We start from the raw sequence: 14,849 nt of genomic DNA, 5'->3' as shown, positions 1-14,849 counted from the left end.
CCTCTCTCATTACTAAAGGGACATAAATGTTAACAAATAAAATGCCCTAATTTGTTCCAGCATTTTATTATTGCCCTATTTTTTGTATATATCTATTTGTTTATCTCTGCAAGGGGTTAAACACATAATTGAAGTAAGCTCTAGAGCAGCAATGCACTACTGTGACATAGCTAAACTCATCTAGTGAGCCAATGAGAACATGCATGTGTGTGTGTGTGTGTGTATCTGCCAATCACCAGCTACCTCCAAGCAGTGCATTGCTGCTCATAAGCCTATCTAAGCATGCTTTAAAAAGGATACCAAGATAGCAAACTAAATCTCAAAACTTAAAGGGCCATGATACCCAAATGCTGAAACACTTGAAAGTGATACAGCATAGCTGTAAAAAGCTGACTAGAAAATATCACCTGAACATCTCTATGTAAAAAAGAAAGATATTTTACCTCAAAATGTCCTAAGTATTCAAACCCCATTGCAAAGGACTTTAAGCAACAAATCAGTATGTCTGTCCTGGGACAGGCAAGGGAGTGAGCCTCGTGCACACTCATGTTATTTCCCCATTCAATTTAAAGAAATTTTCTATGAAATCTCATGAGACTTAAGTGAAATCTCATGAGATCACAGTAAAAGAGTTCATGACCTCAGCACTGCTGATGCTGATTGGCTGCTGTGCATTTCTTCATTTTTTTTTACCTGCAGCTGAGCAACAGCTGAAGTATATTTTTTTACACAGCACTTACTCTGCTGAGCTGAGGAGATTGTGAGGTGAAATATCTTCCTTTTCTACATAGAGATGCTCAGGTGATATTTTCCTGTCAGCTTTTTACAGTTATACTGCATCAGTTTCAAGTGATTTAGCATATGAGTATTATGTCCCTTTAAGTAAATTGAAAAATCTTAAAATTGCATGCTCTGTCTGATCCATGAAAATTTGAAGCACTTGAAAGTGATGCAGCATAGCCATAAAAAGCTGACTAGGAAATATAACCTGAACATGTTTATGTAAAAAGGAAGATATTTACCTCAAAATGTCCTAAGTATTCACACTCCACTGTAAAGAGACTTTAAGCAGCCAATCAGGGTGCTAGTCCCAAGACTTGCAAGGGAGTGTGCATCTATCATGTGCAGACATAGTCATGTTATTTTCCTATTCAGTTTAAAGAACTATACTATGATATCACAGCAAAGCAAAGCACAACCTCAGGCCTGCTGATGCTGATTGGCTATTGTCTGTTTGTTTTTTTCCAATTTGCAACTGTTCACTGAGTACTTACTCTGGTGAGCTGAAGAAATTGTAAAGGTAAAATATCTTCCCTTTTTACAGAGATGTTCAGGTGATATTTTCATGTCAGATTTTTACAGTAATGCTGCATCACTTTCATGTGATTTAGCATCTGAGTTTTATGTCCCTTTATTTTTTACTTTTTTATCCTTTCACTTTCTCTCCTGATCAAGCGTGGTCCAAGAGCTTAAGCACAGCGCAAACAAACACTTGCTGCAAAGCTACATTTAACCATTTCCCACCCGGACTTATTTGTAAACAAATAAGTAAAAAGTGAAATCATGCAATCACGTGATTTCCTTTATGGGATCAGGTCGGGGGGGGGGGGGGCTTATAGCGCTAGGCACGCCCTCCAGCCCGCAATCCTATTTAGGAAGCTTCTATGGCTTCAGGACAGCCAAACGGCTAGGATGGCATGGAAGGGCAAGAAGGGGTTAAAGGGAAAGTCTACACCAGAATTGTTATTGTTTAAAAAGATAGATCATCTCTTTATTAGCCATTCCCCAGTTTTGCACAACCAACAATTATAATAATACACTTTTTTACCTCTGTGATTACTTTGTATCTAAGCCTCTGCAGACTGCCCCCTTATTTAAGTTCTTTTGACAGACTTGAATTTTAGCCAACCAGTGCTGACTCCTAGATAACTCCACGGGCATAAGCACACTGTTATCTATATGGCACACATGAACTAACCCCCTCTAGTCGTCAAAAAATGTCAAAATGCATTCAGTTAAGAGGCGACCTTCAAGGTCTAAGAAATTAGCATATAAGACTACCTAGGTTTAGCTTTCAACTAAGAATACCAAGAAAACAAAGCAAAATTGATTATAAAAGTAAATTGGAAAGTTGTTTAAAAGTACATGCCCTATCTGAATCATGAATGATTATTTTTGACTAGACTGTCCCTTTAAATAGAAGTGGGTAGTGATTGGTGACAGGTCATCATTTTCTACTACATACATTTCATATTCTTATTGTCATATACACTGCCTCTTTTAGACTCCTACAACCTCAGTGCACCTGTTCCTGTGCTTTAACCAATAAAAACTCACTCAACCCCCACACCTATGCTTGGTATTTCAGTTCTTTTGAAAGACTTGAATTTTAGCCAACCAGTGCTGACTCCTAGGTAACTCCACGGGCATAAGCACACCGTTATCTATATGGCACACATGAACTAACCCCCTCTAATCGTCAAAAAATGTCAAAATGCATTCAGTTAAGAGGCGGCCTTCATGTTCTAAGAAATTAGCATATAAGACTACCTAGGTTTAGCTTTCAACTAAGAATACCAAGAAAACAAAGCAAAATTGATGATAAAAGTAAATTGGAAGGTTGTGTAAAAGTACATGCCCTATCTGAATAATGAATGTTTATTTTTGACTAGAACCTTCCTTTAAATAGAAGCAGGTAGTGATTGGTGACAGGTCATCAATTTCTACTACATATTACTGCATTTCTTATTCGTATTGTCATATACACCGCCTCTTTTAGACTCCTACAACCTCAGTGCACCTGTTCCTGTGCTCTAACCAATAAAAACTCACTCAACCCCCACACCTATGCTTGGTAATTGTATCTCATCAAGCTTCAGTAGTGAGGAATCTCTGCTGTTACAGATACTATTTTGCTAACTTTACTTTGTACTATAGAAATACCGCTTATGAACTTTACCTCAAGAATTAATCAACTAAAAGCTTACCTTTCTGGGAACCTGTGAATACTGCATCTCAGCTCACAGCACAGGGAGACGCTGCCATTCTCAAGTTACACAGGATCTATAAGGATTTTACTAATCTGCAGCTCCCTGCTCTCTATAACACAGATTGAGAATCTGCAAAAGGAGAGTCAGCACAACCATTTGTTACACAGAATCATTAAAGCTTTACTGATCTGCAGCTGCCTATTCCTCATCAGAGACAGTGAATCTGCTTCCGGACACACACGCTGCTAATCTCAAGTTACACAGCATTCTTAAAGGGACAGTAAAGTCATAAGTAGACAGATCATACAATTTTAAACAACTTTCCAATTTACTTATATTATTTAATTTGCTTCCTTCTCTTGTTATCCTTTGCTGAAAGGTTTATCTAGGAAAGATCAGGAGCAGCAAAGGACCAATGTTCTAGTTGCTGATTGGTGGCTGCCTATATATAACGATTGTTAAATTAGAAACCAGTAGTGCATTGCTGCTCCTTCAACAAATGATACCAAGAGAATTAAGCAAATTTAATAATAGAAGTCAACTGGAAAGTTGTTTAAAATGGTATGTTCTAACAAAATCATGAAAGAAACAATTTGTGTATCATGTCCCTTTAAAGGTACAAGCACTTAAAACCAAGCTACTGTGAAAGCTACCTTTTATATACAGTATTGTGCAGGATTTATTAAGCGAGTTGTATTCCATCTACTCCCTTTAATCCTCTTGCTACATTCAACTCATATAACCAATCTCAGTATTCCAATGTACTGATTCACCAATAACAACTACCGATCTAAACACTGAATAACAACTAATCGGTAGCAAACTGATTGAGCTGCATTATAGCTACCAATATCCTACAACTTACTTACTAAAGACTAACCTAATAGCAGATCCGCAGTTGTGGTCTAGAAAAAGTTCAGTTTGAACCGATAACTGTCACACTTATACCTAGAAAGAGTAAAAAAATGTCTTTTTAAATTATGGCTGGTGACCTGTTTAAGAAATGGGGGGGCTACAATAGTGATTGGGTTATATAGCACAAATACCACTGCTCCTGACTTTTTTATTTTTTTATTCCTTCCTCCTCTTTACCTGCTCACACATCCTTATTTTCTTCTATTTCCTGTTATCATCCGTCTCCCTTAAAGGGCTATTAAACTTGACATTTCAACAATGCATAAAATGTTTCATTATTGCAATATACATTCATTATTTATTTTGCATCCTTTTGTTGTAAAATATGTCTAAAATTTCTCCCACGGAGACTCGGGTTAATACTTTAGGGCAATTTATGTGAGCTTATGTTTACCTTTCCCTCCCTCCCTAAGCTTCTATGGTGTCACATGCTTTTAAAAGGTGGATTATCAGTTTTGCATCAACATTCATGATAGGCAAACCATTCTTTGCAATAGTAACTAAATTGGAATACAAGAGTACATGCTGCCCCAGTTTGCACATGTGCTATATTTCAATATTAGTTTGTGATTGGTTAGCAGGGGTTTGTTCTGAGGGACAGGGAAATCAGTAAAAGAATAAATATAAAACAATATACTCACTTGACAAAATAAATTTGCAGTTTTCAATGCAAAATAATTCTTATATATGAAGGTTTATAATCATGTAGTTTACAATTTGTGTTCAGTGTCGCTTAAAGTAGTTAGTGTTTAATTTATCCCTCCCATTTCCCATTGCTACTCGCCTTTTGCAATGTCCCACTCCTCTCCTCCGTAACTTCTTTCCGTCATATTAGACTAATATGATCCAAAATTGTTCCTAAAGCAAAACAGCATGCAATAGTTTTAAAAGTGAATAATATTGTGTACATTAAAACTAGGGTAAACTTCACAAAACATACATAACAGGCCAGTTTTGTGCATAAAGCTTTTGGTTAGGGAGAAAAAGTCATTTTCTGTAAAGGATTTACATAGTCTGAGGAGTTATTAACCACTGATGGGAACCCTTGAAGAAAGGGACAGAGAGAGGTAGAGAACAAAATGCACATACGTATAGTCTGTGAATTCTTGCACATGCTCAGCAGGAGCAGATGCCCCAGAAAGTGACATAATACACCAATTTTCCTATAACTGCCTGTAATAGACACTACTATAAAGAAAAATATTGATCTAAAAATCCAGCATAAAACCTTTTTAAAACTTACTTAGAAGGTCCCAGTAGCACTTTTGATTAGGTTGACTGGAACACCCAGTGAAAGCAGACACTCCCCCCTCCCCCTCCTCTGCATATGAAAAGACCCTTTACACAAACAGGAGCAAGCTGGAGGAGGTATACATAAGTATACTCCTAAAACTTTGGGGGGCTTGGTTAGGAGCCTGAAAATCAGCACAATGTTATTTAAAAATAAGCAAAACTATCCAATTTTACACAAAAAAAAAACTGTATGGACTATATTAATGAATCATCTACAAAACATTTATGCAAAGAAAAATCTAGTGTATAATGTCCCTTTAAAGTTTAATTTTGATATTAGTGTCCCTTTAACTTCAATAGGAAAAAAAAGAGGGTTATTCTTATGTAATACCATTATCCAGTGTACAGATGTATCTCTCATATTTTATTGATTCTATAGGACTAGACAAATTTGACAAATGTACTGAACAATGTGTCAGACTACAGAGATAATGGAATTGACTATCAATAGGTTGTGCCAGGTTACTGGTGCCCACTCACAGTCTATGATGGTCTCAGCAAGCAGTTAACATACCAGAGCTGGGAAAATTATTTTCATATATAACCTAATAAAGAGTAACTTTAAAATTTTAGTTATTTGGTGGAAAGCACTGACCTTCAAAGGGACATTGTAAGAATGAACTATTGTGTACTATTGTATGTAAACATACAGGTATTTTGTATGTATTTTTTAACGGAGGAAAAAGGTTACGAAAAAGCGATTTTTAACCACATGACAGTATCAAAAAATGTTTTTGTTGTATACATATGTTTGTTCAATAACTGGTTAAAGGTGCCACCTATTTAATTTATTGTATTTCTGAAACAAAACTCAATAAGCTAATAGCTGTGATCTCCATAGCCTTCAGGGTATACATTGCAAGGTTCTAGAAGACTGGAGTACCCAGTATTTCAATCATTGAGAACAATATTCAATACTTTTACCTGGTGACCAGCTTAGCCACAGACAAATTAGAACATAAACAACAATTTTTAAGATTTGTGGGAACCCTGGATAATGTATGAGGAAATAAGGCAAAGGTAAATTTCTACCGTTATAAATATCTTTGTGGGGCTCTATCTGAATCATGGGGTACAATTCTCTTGATGACCCTGATAAAGCAGGGATGGCCAGCTAGCACCCCAAGGGTTACAGGCGACCCGCTGCGCTAGTTTTTGCTCCCCTCCCACTCCCCAGGAAAAACAAAAGTAACAATGTGCCATAGTTTTTGTGCCGCCAGAGAAAAACAAAATTTATGCTTACCTGATAAATTTCTTTCTCTTGTGGTGTATCCAGTCCACGGGCTCATCCATTACTTGTGGGATATTCTCCTTACCAACAGGAAGTTGCAAGAGGACACCCACAGCAGAGCTGTCTATATAGCTCCTCCCCTAACTGCCACTCCCAGTCATTCGACCGAAGACAAGCAAGAAAAAAAGGAGAAACTATAGGGTGCAGTGGTGACTGTAGTTTAAAAATAAAAAACACCTGCCTTAAAGTGACAGGGCGGGCCGTGGACTGGATACACCACAAGAGAAAGAAATTTATTAGGTAAGCATAAATTTTGTTTTCTCTTGTAAGGTGTATCCAGTCCACGGGTTCATCCATTACTTGTGGGATACCAATACCAAAGCTTTAGGACATGGATGAAGGGAGGGACAAGGCAGGAACTTAAACGGAAGGCACCACTGCCTGCAAGACCTTTCTCCCAAAAATAACTTCTGAGGAAGCAAAAGTATCAAATTTGTAGAATTTAGAAAAAGTATGAAGCGAAGACCAAGTCGCCACCTTACAAATCTGTTCAACAGAGGCCTCATTTTTAAAACCCCATGTGGAAGCTACCGCTCTAGTGGAATGAGCTGTAATTCTTTCAGGAGGCTGCTGGCCAGCAGTCTCATAAGTTAAACGGATTATGCTTCTCAGCCAAAAAGAAAGAGAAGGTGCCGAAGCCTTTTGGCCTCTCCTCTGTCCAGAATAGACGACAAACAATGCAGATGTTTGCCGAAAATCCTTAGTAGCTTGTAAATAAAACTTTAAAGCACGAACCACGTCAAGATTGTGTAATAGACGCTCCTTCTTTGAAGAAGGATTAGGACACAGTGACGGAACAACAATCTCCTGATTGATAATCTTATTAGATACCACCTTAGGAAGAAAACCAGGTTTGGTACGCAAAACTACCTTATCTGCATGGAAGATCAGATAAGGGGAATCACACTGTAAGGCAGATAACTCTGAAACTCCTCGAGCCGAAGAGATAGCTACCAAAAAACAGAACTTTCCAAGATAAAAGCTTGATATCTATGGAATGCAGAGGTTCAAACAGAACCCCTTGAAGAACTTTAAGAACTAAATTTAAACTCCATGGCGGAGCAACAGGTTTAAACACAGGCTTGATTCTAACTAAAGCCTGACAGAACGCCTGAACGTCTGGAACATCTGCCAGACGCTTGTGCAGAAGAATAGACAAAGCAGAAATCTGTCCCTTTAAGGAACTAACTGACAATCCCTTCTCCAATCCTTCTTGGAGAAAGGATAATATCCTAGGAATCCTGACTTTACTCCATGAGTAACCCTTGGATTCACACCAATGAAGATATTTACACCATATCTTATGATAGATTTGGATGTTTGAATGGACCTTGGAGTAGAAGGTCCTGCCTCAGCGGCAGAGTCCATGGTGGAAAGGATGTCATGTCCACCAGATCTGCAAACCAAGTCCTGTGTGGCCACGCAGGTGCTATCAAAATCACCGAAGCTCTCTCCTGCTTGATCTTGGCAATCAGACGAGGGAGGAGAGGAAATGGTGGGAACACATAAGCCAGGCTGAATGACCAGGGCACTGCTAGAGCATCTATCAGCGCTGCCTTGGGATCCCTTGACCTGGACCCGTAACAAGGAAGCTTGGCGTTCTGACGAGACGCCAGCAGATCCAGTTCTGGTTTGCCCCATAGTTGAATCAGCTGGGCAAATACCTCCAGATGGAGCTCCCACTCCCCCGGATGAAAAGTCTGCCGACTTAGAAAATTCGCCTCCCAGTTCTCTTCTCCTGGGATATGGATAGCTGAGAGATGGCAAGAGTGAACCTCTGCCCATAGAATTATCTTTGAAACCTCCAACATTGCCAGGGGGCTTCTTGTTCCCCCCTGATGGTTGATATAGGCTACAATCGTGATATTGTCCGACTGAAATCTGATTAATCTGACCGCAGCTAGCTGAGGCCAAGCCTGAAGAGCAATGAATATCGCTCTGAGTTCCAGAATGTTTATCGGAAGGAGGGCTTCCTCCTGAGTCCACGAACCCTGAGCCTTCAGGGAGTTCCAGACCGCGCCCCAGCCCAGAAGGCTGGCATCTGTCATCACTATAGTCCACTCTAGCCTGCGGAAACTCATTCCCCTGGACAGATGGACCCGAGATAACCACCAGAGAAGAGAATCCCTGGTCTCTTGATCCAGATTTAGCAGAGGGGACAAATCTGTGTAATCCCCATTCCACTGATTGAGCATGCAAAGTTGCAGTGGTCTGAGATGTAGGCCGGCAAACGGAACTATGTCCTTTGCCGCTACCATTAGGCCGATTACTTCCATACACTGAGACACTGACGGCCGAGAAGTGGAATGAAGAGCATGGCAGGAAGTTAGAAGCTTTGATAACCTGACCTCTGTCAGAAAAATTTTCATTTCTACTGAATCTATCAGTGTTCCTAGGAAGGAAACTCTTGTGAGAGGGGAGAGAAAACTCTTTTCTTCGTTCACCTTCCACCCGTGAGTCCTCAGAAAGGCCAGAACAATGTCCGTATGGGACTTGGCGATTTGAAAAGTCGACGCCTGTATCAGAATGTTGTCTAGGTAAGGAGCCGCTGCTATGCCCCGTGGCCTTAGAACTGCCAGTAGGGACCCTAGAACCTTCGTAAAGATTCTTGGTGCCGTGGCTAACCCAAAGGGAAGAGCCACAAACTGGTAATGCCTGTCTAAGAAGGCGAACCTGAGGAACTGATGATGATATCTGTGAATCGGAATGTGGAGATAAGCATCCTTTAAGTCCACGGTAGTCATATATTGACCCTCCTGGATCATAGGGAGGATGGTTCGGATAGTCTCCATCCTGAAGGATGGGACCCTGAGAAATTTGTTTAGGATCTTGAGATCCAAGATTGGTCTGAAAGTTCCCTCTTTTTTGGGAACTATAAACAGATTTGAATAGAAGCCCTGCCCCTGTTCCTCCCTTGGAACTGGGTGGATCACTCCCATAACCAGTAGGTCTTGAACACGACGTAAGAATGCCTCTCTCTTTATCTGGTTTACAGATAATTGTGAGAGATGAAATCACCCCTTTGGAGATGAAGCTTTGAAGTCCAGAAGATATCCCTGGGAAACAATCTCTAATGCCCAGGGATCCTGGACGTCTCTTGACCAAGCCTGGGCGAAGAGAGAAAGTCTGCCCCCTACTAGATCCAGTCCCGGATCGGGGGCTACTCCTTCATGCTGTCTTAGAGGCAGCCGCAGGTTTCTTGGCCTGCTTCCCTTTGTTCCAAGCCTGGTTAGGTCTCCAGACCGGCTTGGACTGGGCAAAATTTACCTCTTGTTTTGCATGAGAGGAAACTGAAGCTGCGCCACTCTTGAAGTTTCGAAAGGAACGAAAATTATTCTGTTTGGTCCTTAACTTATTGGACCTATCCTGAGGAAGGGCGTGACCTTTTCCTCCAGTAATATAAGAAATGATCTCCTTCAGACCAGGCCCGAATAGGGTCTGTCCCTTGAAGGGGATGTTAAGAAGCTTAGACTTTGAAGTAACGTCTGCTGACCAGGACTTAAGCCATAGCGCCCTACGCGCCAGAATGGCAAAACCTGAATTCTTAGCCGTTAGCTTGGTTAAATGAAAAACGGCGTCAGAGATAAAGGAGTTAGCTAATTTAAGAGCTTTAATCCTGTCTAGAATATCGTCTAGCGGAGTCTCTACCTGTAGAGCCTCCTCAAGAGACTCAAACCAAAAAGCCGCTACAGCAGTAACTGGGGCAATGCATGCAAGAGGCTGGAGAATAAAACCTTGATGTATAAAAATTTTCTTAAGGAGACCCTCCAATTTTTTATCCATAGGATCTAGGAAAGCACAACTATCCTCGACGGGGATAGTTGTACGCTTAGCTAGGGTAGAGACTGCTCCCTCCACCTTAGGAACCGTGCCACGAGTCCCGTATGGCGGCATCTATGGGAAACATCTTTTTGAAAGCAGGAGGGGGAATGGTCTATCCCATTCCTTAGTAATAATTTCCGAAAACCTCTTAGGGACTGGAAAAACATCAGTGTAAACAGGCACTGCAAAGTATTTGTCCATTTTAGACAATTTCTCTGGAACCACAATAGGGTCACAGTCATCCAGAGTCGCTAAAACCTCCCTAAGCAATAAGCGGAGGTGTTTAAGCTTAAATTTAAACGCTGTCATTTCAGAATCAGACTGAAGTAACGCCTTCCCTGAGTCTGAAATGTCACCCACAGATAGAAGCTCACCTGCCTCGGTATTGTGAGGGTATATCGGACACAGGCATTAAAGCGTCAGAAAGCTCTGTATTAGTTCTAGCCCCAGAGCTGTCTCGCTTTCCTTGTAGCCCTGGCAGTTTGGAGAATACCTCTGAGAGGGTAGCATTCATAACTGCCGCCATGTCCTGTAAGGTAAAAGAATTAGACGATCTAGATGTACCTGGCGTCACTTGAGCGGGAGTTATAGGTTCTGACACATGGGGAGAGCTAGATGGCATAATCTCCCTTTTTTCAGTCAGAGAATCCCCTGGAGATAAATCTTTAAGCGCCATAATATGGTCTTTATAGTTTATAGAAATATCAGTACATTTGGTACACATTCTAAGAGGGGGTTCCACCATGGCTTCAAAACATATTGAACAAGGAGTTTCCTCTATGTCAGACATGTTTAACAGACTAGTAATGAGACAAGCAAGCTTGGAAAACACTTTAATAAAGGTGAAACAGCAATTAAACAAAAACGTTACAGTGCCTTTAAGAGAAAAAAACTAGCACTTAAACTGCAAAACAGTGTAAAAATACAGTAAAGTCTTTGAAATTTTTACAGTGTGTGTAAGGGACTAAAGCAACATTGCACCCACTTGCAAATGGATGATTAACCCCTTAGGCCCCAATACCGGATTGAAAAACGTTAAAAAACGTTAAAAGTCAATTGAGCACCTTGCCACAGCTCTGCTGAGGCTCCTACCTGCCCTCAAGAACGATTTTGTGCAGAAATAACCCCTTTGAAATGGTCCTCAGATGCCAGAGGAAACCTCTAGGGAAGCTGGATGTCTCAGTCTGAATTAAAACTGCGTAGTTAGAGTGCTAAAATAGGCCCCTCCCACCATGCTACTGGATGTTAGAAGGGCCTTAAGAAAATACTCCTAGGAGTATCTGACTAGCCATGTGGAAACTAGGCCCCAAATAAAGACTTATCTCCCTCAGAGAAAAAACGTCCTATTTATGAAATCATGTAAACGTTTTGTCACTAAGTAATATGAATATTAACATGAGTATTGCCCTGTTTTGTAAGCATGATCCCAGTTGCTGTTAAATCACTGCATCAGGCTTACCTCAAATACACAAGGCTCTGTCAGCATTTTCTAGAACTTATTCATCTCTCTAGAAATAAAAATACTGAACATACCTCAAAGCAGGTAATCTGCAGACCGTTCCCCCAACTGAAGTTTTCCCATATTCTTCAGTTATGTGTGAGAACAGCAATGGACCTTAGTTACAAACCGCTAAGATCATCAAACCTCCAGGCAGAATTCTTCTTCTTCTAATTTCTGCCTGAGAGTAAAACAGTACAACGCCGGTACCGTTTAAAAATAACAAACTTTTGATTGAAGGTAAAACTACACTAAGTCACCACATATCTCTTGATACTTCCTTTCTTGTCGAGAGTTGCAAGAGAATGACTGTGAGTGGCAGTTAGGGGAGGAGCTATATAGACAGCTCTGCTGTGGGTGTCCTCTTGCAACTTCCTGTTGGGAAGGAGAATATCCCACAAGTAATGGATAAACCCGTGGACTGGATACACCTTACAAGAGAAATATGTGCTTTGTGGTGACCACAACTCAGTGAAGCCCTCTGGAGGGAAGAACAGGATACAGAGGGTACACTACAACCATCCCTAAAATGTTCTCAGAAAATATATTATTTGCTAATAGTCATCAATTTATATTCGGCCCTTAAGACTTTTAAAATATTGATATAGAGCCCATGTATATTAGGAATTTGGCTATCACTGGGGTAGAGTATGCAATGTTAAACAACGATCAAATTTACTTTATTATTTAATTTGCTTAGTTCTCATGGAATTGTTTGTTGAAACGCATACCTAGGTAGGCTCAGGAGCAGCAGTGCACTACTGGGGGCTAGCTGCTGATTGGTGGTTGCACATATATGTCTCTCATACAATCCATCACAGAAAGGCTGGTTGATTTATGGAATGAACCTCCATTAAAGGTGGTAAAGATAAACACTGCCTGGGATAAACATACCTCTATCCTATGAACTAAATAAGCTTACACTTTTGGGAATGTTTCTCATTGGCTCACCCGCTGTGTTCAGCTAGCTACCAGTATTACATTGTTATGCCTGTAACAAAGGAGAATGAAGAAAAATTGGTAATAGAAGTAAATTAAAAAAGTGATTAAAATTAGATGCTCAATTTAAATTGTGAAATAAAAAATGTGTGCTACCTGTCTGGGTTTAGACACCACCATAGGCGGAAGGGTTAGAAGGCCTAGATTGTAAGGGGGAAATTAACCAAACCTTTAAAGCGGGGAGTTTGAGATGACAACATCTAACTTACATTTTCTCCAAACAGGGACTACTGAGCACAGCACAACCCATTTCCCCTGCGCAGGGGAGTGTTCTTATGTTACACTGCAGCCCTTGTGTTATGAAATGGGAGACGATAAGTGAACCTTGCCAAAATAAATGTATGGTTTTTCATTCAGGTTTAGCTGATTAACTGGTTGCTGAAACAAATTCCTTGATCACTATGACCACATATGACACTGCTGATTTAATGCTACAGTGCTGTTAATATTATTATTTTTGTAAAAACCTATAAAAAAGAAAAAAAAAAAAAAACACTGGCTGACAAGGACAGCTACTACAGCTCTTTAAGCGGAAAAGGACACACAACTGCAAGCATAATATGAAAATCTTGCTTTATTCCAGACAGATACATGCAACTTTTAAAAGAACAAGGCTTGTGATTCTTTTTTAAGATTGTTTCTTTTAGATGAAACATTGAAAAAATGGCAACAATGTGTTTATCTCTTTTAAAGAAGGAAAAACAAATTGGTTGTTACAGCCAATAGCCTAAGCCAACCTGTGCACTGCAAAGCCCACTCCACTGTCTGCTTATTGCCTAGAGAACAGCCTGAATAGATGATGTGCATACACACAGTGCTCTGCAATGAGCAAGCTCGCACCCATTGGCTAGTTCATGCATTACTTACATGTCTCTAAAATTAAATTTGCTATATTTCTTTTATTACATTTTACATTTGGGTATGCAGAACAAAAACATCTATACAATAAAACATATGGTTTATCTAACAATACATAGTTTTAATACAATAAGAAATAGCATTCATACCCCGCAGCACAAGATATCTGGGTTGGATTTAAAAACTAGGTCAGGTATATGGGGAATTTTACTATACATCAATTAAAATAAGAAGCACAGCCATTTATACAGAATGCTACAAAGAGCACATTGTACTGCTTTGATCTAATGTCTCTAGGTATTGATAAATCACTTTATTAAGCATTAACACAGTTAAAGGGACACTATTTGCAGCTTTAAATATGTTCTCCAAATTAGAATGTAATTCCAATTCTTCGCCACAAAGACTCTGTGCAGAGAATATGTGTATTTGTATTTTAAAAACAGGGTGAGATATCCATAAGTGTTGTACAGTAATTTGTGCCCAGTGATGCCACCATTAATCAAAACTCATTAATAACCATAAAAAAAAAATATATATATATATATATATATATATATATATAAAAATAAAAATTGAAGGGATGTTGTCAGCACTTCCGGTATTACCAATAAAAGGGGTGGTAACAGTGACCTGAATATATAATGGGAAGGCCACTGGTGCAAGGGGAAAGAAGTAAAATTAACTAAATACTGTAAGAAAAATACAAAGCTATTCCTATCCAGCACTAACCAATCCCTATATATATATATGTGGATATGCATCCTAAAAAGTGTCAAACCTTGCAATAGCAAAAAAAAAACAGAATTTATGTTTACCTGATAAATTTCTTTCTCCTACGGTGTGTCCGGTCCACGGCTTCATCCTTACTTGTGGGATATTCTCATTCCCTACAGGAAATGGCTGAGTCTCTTTCAATTGTTCAAACTAGTCCAGGGATTGGTGACATATTGATATCCGATCATGCAATAGTTTACCTCACTCTTCCCTCTCCTTATAATTTCTCGAAAGGAACGCAATCCTTATATTTTCCACGATATCTTTTGAATAGTCCTAGATTTTCTAACTGGCTTAAGCAGAAATGGAGGGACTACTGTACACATAATATTGCTTTCCTCAATAAAATTGAGATTTTTTGGGAGGCGGCCAAGGCTGTCTTACGAGGTGAAATAATGAGCTATTT

At 39.7% G+C, this 14,849-nt stretch overlaps 1 protein-coding gene across 5 annotated transcripts in view; it reads right to left on the bottom strand.

Moving 5' to 3' along the window:
* MIB2 (MIB E3 ubiquitin protein ligase 2) overlaps positions 1-14,849 on the bottom strand; it is a 451,988-nt gene that overhangs the window by 354,536 nt on the left and 82,603 nt on the right. For 2 of the 5 annotated variants that reach the window (XM_053690538.1, XM_053690543.1), the window contains exon 2: positions 4,690-4,763. The exons of 1 other annotated variant lie outside the window; for it this stretch is intronic. The gene's annotated coding sequence lies outside the window, so the exon portion shown is untranslated. Of the gene's footprint in view, positions 1-2,987; positions 3,205-4,689; positions 4,764-14,849 lie in introns of those variants that run through there. 2 more of the 5 variants (XM_053690541.1, XM_053690539.1) reach the window with 1 other exon arrangement.

The sequence above is a fragment of the Bombina bombina genome, chromosome 8 (genome assembly GCF_027579735.1).
Source record: "Bombina bombina isolate aBomBom1 chromosome 8, aBomBom1.pri, whole genome shotgun sequence".
In the NCBI taxonomy this organism is placed as follows: Eukaryota; Metazoa; Chordata; class Amphibia; order Anura; family Bombinatoridae; genus Bombina; species Bombina bombina.
This window is presented reverse-complemented; position numbering and strand designations above follow the sequence as displayed.